A 6,284-nucleotide genomic window follows, 5' to 3' on the forward strand; every position below is an offset into this window, starting at 1 on the left:
TAATGGCATGTAACTCTATAAATATCAGCCTATATCATCTGTAAATATCAGTCTATATCAGCTGTAAATATGGCCCTATATTGGCTATAAATATCCACCTGTATCATTTAAAATGTCAGCCTATCTGCTGTTAATATCGGCCAAAATCAGCTGTAACTATTGCTGTCTGTAAATATCAACTTATATTGGAAGTCTTAATCAGTATTTATCAGCTGTTAATATGTGCCTATTACAGCTGTAAAAACTGGTAAACATCAGCTGCAATTATCAGCCTGTATGGGCTGATATTGGCTGTAAATATCAGCCAATATCACCCTATATTGTCTGTGAATACCAACCTATATCAACTGTAAATATTGGCCAGATACTGGCAAAAATCCAATAAAGAGCAAATGTATACCAAATATAATGAATTATGTCTTAAGTTAAAACTAGTGTAAAAAAAAAATAATATGTATGGCTGATATTGACAATTTAATAACGATGCTATTATTTGAGAATCTGATATTATATTGATAATAATGAGAACTCCCAATAATTTACATTCATCATAAAGAGGTGCGAAGTGGGGCGTCTCTGCAGCTCTACAGTGTAAAACACTGTATTTTGTGGCTTTTTTATTTCAATAAAATAATAATGGAAAACAATCAAAAACATTTAAGGCACCAGTCCTGAGTTTTTTCTGAGCCACAATATGGTTTGCATGACAACTTCAGCGCACGGAGACTAAACCAGGATAGAAACTGGGACACAGTGGCGTGGTAACAGGATCAATAACCCCACAGCAGCTCTGCCAACATGTAAACAGGCTCCGAACGTCTAGAGTAGATGCCACCAACATCCGGGTATTGGGGACCATTCAAACCCACTCATTTCAAGTGGAGCGAATCCACAGACAGTAAAGTGACTGAGTGATATCAACAATAAACAATAACAGAGTAAAAGCTGCTGAGGTCTCCATGTTGAACCGAGAGTAGCGATGCTCCTGCACTGCTGTCCGCCCACACACACGCACGAGCACGCGCCGCACACACGAACAGAGCCAAGAGTCTTTTCTTCTTCTTTGCAGATGAGCTAACCCCATTAAACCGCTAATTAACGAGCCCGGGAGCTAATGATAGCCACACAGACATCTCGTGCCTCGGAACCGTTACTACGGGAGACGGTGGTGACACAGGCGCACGCGCTCACACACCTGTAACCATATAGACCATCGCCATAGAAGACACGGACAACAGCCGTGTTTTTACCGAGTTTTTCCGAGTTAACTCGATCCAACGACTAGTAACGGTTAACGCAGCTAGCAGCATTAACCTAACGGGCATTAGCAGGCTAATTGGTTGTATCGTTAACCGTGACTAGGTTAGTAGTCCGTACTAACTAGTGAAACATGACGGTAACAGCTCCACAGCTCACTCACCGCCTGCCTTTAGTTCCAGGAGCTTCTCAAATATCCGGTTAAATCCAACAGGTTAGCTGGTCGGGGCGGTAACCGTTAACCGTTGGAGCGGAGGTGGTCGGTGGTGGTCGCGAGGCTCCTCTCATCAGACTGCGCTCGTTGACTGTAGCACGCGGACAGCCAGAGGAGGCGGAGCTACGTCAACGTAAACAACAGGTCGTTCATTCAACGGGCGGTCACGCGGTCAGCCAAAATCCCAACAGGTGTCAGATTACAGGGCTGTAGTGGAGACCGGGGGCCACGTTGTCATATTCCTCCATAAATCACAGAATATTTTAAATATAGCTGTTTAATTTTAGAACAAGAAACACAGAGGAGGACTTCAGGGGTATTAAGATGATTATTTTTTATTTCACGTTATAAATTTGAAGAAAAAAAGACCAACAAATATGAAAACTTTCTGTCACAATGGAGATATTTCTGATCCTGTTCAGGAGAGTAGTCGGTCTGATGTGGTCACATGCTCAAATCTTTGGAAACTGATTGAGATCAATTTTTTTCTGTTAACATTTGGTTGAGTGGGTCTGGATTTTTTTATCAGTGATTAAGGGAAATAAAGATTTCCAACTAAAAGGGACAGGGCCTTTGCCATCAGGGCCCCTCGACGTTGGAACGACCTACCTAAGTAGAAAAGGTGTGCAGAATTAGTCGCCTCCTTTAAATCACTTATCAGAACGTATTTTTATAGACATGCTATTATGAAATGTCTTCTGTCTTCTATTGTCTGCTTACTTTTTGGTCTTTTTTCGCTTAGATCCTAATTTTATTTTGCCACTTTTCTGTAATCTGCTCTATTCTGTGTTTAATGCCATAATTTGGTTCTGAATGCCTCTATATCTTTAATTCTCTTCATTGATTTTAGAGCTTTACCCCTCCCACTACTTTTATCTTTACCTTTATTTGCTTTTAATATCACTATTATTTGGTTATCATTATCAGTATTTTACTATTTCTGTCTTTTTACATTGTGTATTCTGATTTCACAGTATTAAAAGAGTCTTATTGTTTTATTTATCACTTCTCTTCTTAATATTATGTACCCCTGATATGATGATTTGTTTACTATGTATTATTTACTATTTACTCTGTGGCACAGCCCTGTCATGGTATGTTTAGGTACGTGTAGGTAAAATTGCAGCTGACCCCTCTCACCATGGATTTGGACTTTTTTAATGGCCCTCCCCTCTGGCAGGAGGCTGAGGTCCACCAGGACCAACACCTCCACAAGCACAGTTTCCTTCCTTCTGCCGCCAGTCTCAGAACAGTACTCTGGCCCTCACCCTACAGGCTCTCACTGAACCTCAGAATCAAACTGTTATGCTTATGCTTTGTTTAATTCATGCTTTTGCACATTTGTCAAGGCACTGTTTGTAACCTCCTACATCCTCATATGATGGGGGTGTCCAAACTTTTTCCACAGAGGGCCCCATGCAAAAATATATAAAGATGGTTGGACTACTTTCATATCCCTCACCATGAGGATTTAAAGTTTTTAAAGCTAATCTAATGTAAGTTTATACATGCTAAGTGATGGAGCATGCCTAAATGGCTAGTTAATGGCTGGCAGGGCAAATGGACAGTCATTTCCAGTATTTTTGGGAGCCAATCAGATTTCAGGGGCCCTGTTAGGCTATGACTACCACTGGATCTGCCCATGAAAAGTTACTGGTGCTGCTATTCACTGCCATCAGGATGTTATTAAGCAAGATATCTTCTTGTCAAAATGTTTGTTTACAGTATTAACATGGTAGCACTGCCTTGCTGCTGAAACTAACAGTACAATACAGTTAAGCACAAGTGTCATGTTTTAATGTGGGTCATATTTTATTTCTTTCTGGAATTTGCTGCGGGCCATTCAAAAATGGACTGGGGGCCACATTTGACCCCCGGGCCATAGTTTGGACACCCCTGTAATATGCGGACATTCAATTTTGGGTTCCCTGCACCGTTACTCTAATTTTTGCTAAACGTAGACCGGTTACAGTGTTAATTTTGGCAGCTATTTTCAATTTTAGTCTTTAAACTAGAAAAGCACTCAGAGAGTGCAGACCTCCACCATTAGCCCTATCTACCAACAGTGAAGAACCCTTTAAAAACACTCCTGAATCCAGGGGGTGATCTGGATTACTTCCTCCATGGTGAGGTGGAGACACGGTGAGAAGAAGTATTGACTTCGCTATGAGAGGATTGTCCCGGTGAAATGTTGCCTACCAGTACCACCAGATGCACTGACAGTCTCACCCATGGTCTCACTGGACGACTGAAAGTCATGTCAGAGGGTGAATATTCCTCTATTCCTCCCAGCATTGTGAGCATTCTTGCTACAATTCGCTGTCTTTCTTTCTGTTACACTCCGACTCGTCTCCTCGACCAGGCGTTTGTCTTTCAAATTCTATAATCTCCAAAACTTTGAATAGAAACACACCAAAAAAATGCTGCTGGGATTGAAGTTACTCATGTCCGCCATCTCCTGGTGTAAAGTGGTAACAGCGCAGACCTCAAACATTAGCCTTATCTCCCAATAGTACAGAATCCTTAAAAAAAATTCCTGAATCCAGACGGTGATCCGGATCAGTCCCAAAATCTAATCAGCTCTTTCTTATGCCATTTCTGACATTTCCTGTAAATTGAATGAAAATCCGTCCATGACTGTTTGAGTTATGTTGCTAACAAACTAACTAACAAACAAACAAACCCACCTGATCACATAACCTCCTTGGCGGAGGTAATGAAATGAATTTCATTTTTAGTCACATTTCAGTCATTTCTATTCTTTTTAGTCTTGTTTTAGTCCATAAAAAGTCCTCACATTTTAGTCTTTACTTTTATTCCAAGCATTTATTTTCTTGCCTAAATCTGGTACCAAATCATGCCAGTGTGTTCTCTGCCAAACCTGGGGTCCCTGCTTTCTACAGCTGAGAGGCAGAATAGCTACAGATGCATTGCATTTTGACAGATTTACCCAAAGTGGAGAAATGTCACAGATTTTGAATATCCGACGAAAACTAAATTACATTTTAGTCTAGTTTTAGTCATTTTGATGAAAACTCAACTTAGTTTTTGTCAGTTTTAGTCATCACAGATCTATTTTTGTTAGTTTTAGTCGAGTTTTTGACATGGAAGAAAAGGCAGTTGACGAACTTTTGTAACATTTTTAGTTTGATATAGCTGCAAATTTGAAGTTTTAGCAACAGGGTTAAGCTACAACACCACTAAACAGGAAGTACTTGTATGAGGACATTGGGACTTTATTTTCATTTTATTGCTTGGGAAATTGGTCAACATTGATTTTTATTTGTATGGGAGAACTCTCCAGGGCGTATCTACCAAGAGCAGAAAGACAGATGAATGCAAAGAAAGGATAAACTCTCAGGGGTTTATTCAGATTCTTTGGTTGTTTTTGCACAGCCATGTTCACAAACTGGCTCCTGTAGATGAAATTGTAATTAAAATGTAATTTAAAGTAATTTATCATTATGAATTTGTGAAAATACACTGGATATGGTGTTAGTTTGTAGGGAAATTCTGTTACTTTTTTATCCCAGGCAATTATAGTTTAGACGTTTTAATTGTGTCAAAGCGATGATGATGTTGTTGATGTTTGATCGTGCCCCATGTTCACTACATAATCAATAAAGAGCTCTCTAACTGGCTGTCAGGAACAAAGAGAAGAGAGGGAGGGAGTTCATTCACAGCCCATGACCGTTTAAAGGAACCCAAACTTCCTGAGTAAATATCTGAGAAAAGCCGCTCTGACTCTGTTTGTTTCAGCACTAAAATAAAAAGAAGCAGGTCGTAACTCTCGTTTATCAATGCTCTGCTCAACAGTTCAGCCCAGTCTGTGGTTTCCACCAGAATGTAGGAGTATGGAAAGTTAACTCGTGATGAAGCCAGATGGGATCTTTTGGGTTGGAGTTTTTCTTCTGGCAGGAAAAGAAGCAGTCCTCAGTCTTCACAGTGACTCCAATGAAAGAAAATCAATGAATAGAGGAAGAGAGATAATTTCTCCCTTTAAAGGTTCACTATTCATCGTTTGGCATCAGCAGGAGCCAGAAACAGGTCGCCAGAGCAGGAAATAGAGACGATTAAACCGTTTTCATGAACATCATCTCACTTCTGTCCATGTTTTCAATCTCAGGTCATCAGATGAGCCTCAGGTTGGCATTTCTCTCTTTAGCCAATCAGATTAGAGTAAAGTTTATTACCAAGTTATCCTGGGCATCAGTGTTTATTTATTCATCCATATTTTTTCACCTATATATATACATATTTATTTATTTGCTTATTTGACTTTTTATTTATTTTTACGTGTTTATGTATCTACTTATTTATTAATTTATTCATATGCTTATGTATTTATAAGTTGATTTCATCTTTTATTTATTTATTCATTCATTCATTCATTTTTACCTATATATGTATCTATTTATTTATGTGCTTATTTTTTATTTGCTTTTTAATTTATTTTCTTATCTGATTTTTTTAACATGTACATTTTCAAATTCCTTGTTACATCTCAATGTATTCATTTATTTACCTGTTTATTGATTTATTATAAACGTTTTAATCTATTTATGTTTTCCACTCAGATATTAATGTCCTTATTTTACACTATATTTGCATACTTTTTTTATCTATTTATTTTTTAATTATATATTAATTTGTGTATTTATTTGTTTATCTTTTATTATCTGTTACCTATTATTAATATCTTATTGACAAATTAATTTATTGTTTCATGTCTTCATATATCTATTTCCTTATTTTATACCAAATTGCGTACTTTTTTAAGCTATTTATTTACTTATAATTAATATATAATAAA

The 6,284-nt window shown here is 38.0% G+C and overlaps 1 protein-coding gene across 5 annotated transcripts in view; it reads right to left on the minus strand.

The window, feature by feature from the left end:
- The window catches only part of LOC121517450 (protein NDRG3-like), a 34,446-nt gene extending 32,893 nt beyond the window's left edge, over window positions 1-1,553 (minus strand). For all 5 annotated transcript variants that reach the window (XM_041799215.1, XM_041799213.1, XM_041799214.1 and 2 more), the window contains exon 1: window positions 1,421-1,553. The gene's annotated coding sequence lies outside the window, so the exon portion shown is untranslated. The remainder of the gene's footprint in view (window positions 1-1,420) is intronic.
- Window positions 1,554-6,284: the final 4,731 nt, after the last annotated feature.

Source organism: Cheilinus undulatus, linkage group 11 (genome assembly GCF_018320785.1).
Source record: "Cheilinus undulatus linkage group 11, ASM1832078v1, whole genome shotgun sequence".
NCBI lineage: Eukaryota > Metazoa > Chordata > Actinopteri > Labriformes > Labridae > Cheilinus > Cheilinus undulatus.